This window comes from Piliocolobus tephrosceles, chromosome X (assembly GCF_002776525.5).
Source record: "Piliocolobus tephrosceles isolate RC106 chromosome X, ASM277652v3, whole genome shotgun sequence".
NCBI classification, from domain to species: Eukaryota; Metazoa; Chordata; class Mammalia; order Primates; family Cercopithecidae; genus Piliocolobus; species Piliocolobus tephrosceles.
The window spans coordinates 19,380,579-19,381,908 of record NC_045455.1 but is presented as its reverse complement, the minus strand read 5'-3'; the positions used below and the strand labels follow the sequence as shown (position 1 = coordinate 19,381,908).

Here is a 1,330-nt window from a genome sequence, read left to right as displayed (position 1 = left end):
GGCGCCCAGGGTGGCTCTGGGTCCCGGCCCCAAGCTCCGCGGCGCGCAGGCGCGGCAGCCTCTCCGGGCGCCTACCAGGAAACGGCCCGGAAGCAGTTGTGCGGAGGGATCCTGCTCCATGGGGCGGTTGTGAACGACTGTTTCATTCCTCGTTCACCCTTCAAGTCTCAGTTTTTGCCTGGGCTTGAAGGAATGGGCCAGGGTATCGTGGACTGAGTCTTACAAAATTTGAGTTCTTGAAGTCAGGATTTAAAAGTAGCTGCCGAAACCCGGGATCGAACCAGGGACCTTTAGATCTTCAGTCTAACGCTCTCCCAACTGAGCTATTTCGGCACGCTTGGGATTGTCTCCGGAGTAAACTATCACTGAGAGCTTTGCGTCCAATTGTCATGCTTGTCTTTTCTTGGTGATCATTTACAGCATTTCTTCCTTGTCCTGTTAAACGGTGTCGTCGGAATTCTTCCTCCTCACTGCTTCCACGCTGCCACTAGGCGCACTGCACACCCGCCTTTTTCTTAGATCGCTCTCGGCGCGCGCAGCCGGCACAGCCCAGGAGCTGAGGCCGGGTCCCCATGGCGGCTCCTCGGGATGCTGGTTCAGTCCTCCTGGGGCTGGTCCCCGCGAGATCCGGAGCAGCGGAGTCGCCTCGGCGCGCTCTTGCCCAGGCCTGGCAGCCCCTTCCCGTCGATCCGCCCCTGCCTATGACTGTGCACGTTTGTCTCCTTGCTCTCCGAAAAGTTCCAGGCCCCAGGTGAGGAGCCGAGTAGGCCCAATACGATTGGATGTACGGGGCAGGAATCGTTAGACTGGCCTCTGGAGAGTAGTTTGCAGCCGGGGAAATGTCCACCTTTATCATCACCTGTTTGCATGGAGCCTGACTGGCAAATAAATGCTTAGTGAGCTCACTAACAATGATTATTCAGTCAATGCTAGTTCCCACACGAGTCAACAAATGTTTCTGAAGATCCCACTACGTGCCAGGGACAGACATTCTTTACTTCCCAAATATCTTACTTTTTCCATTTTTAATTTTTGTCTCCAATTAAATTGTAATCTCTCAAGGCAGGGATCTTACCCTGCTCTTTAGAGCTTTGCATTTAAGTGGAAGCTTCACAGCCAATTTGGATGGATGGATAGATAGGATAGATGGATGGATGGATGAATGGATGGATGGATGGATGGATGGATGGATGGCTGGCTGGCTGGCTGGCTGGCTGGCTTCAAATGCGAAAGAGAAAAAATACAAAATTAGAAATGTTTGCAATCTCTATTTTCTCCACCAAGCCTCCTCCCTTATAAGAAAGAGAGTTTCTTTCTGGGTTCCTTTATT

General features: G+C 52.2%; 1 non-coding gene across 1 annotated transcript; it reads right to left on the bottom strand.

Moving 5' to 3' along the window:
• Nucleotides 1-260: 260 nt before the first annotated feature.
• Nucleotides 261-333, bottom strand: TRNAF-GAA. The gene has a single exon. It is a non-coding gene; the product is annotated as a tRNA-Phe (tRNA).
• Nucleotides 334-1,330: the final 997 nt, after the last annotated feature.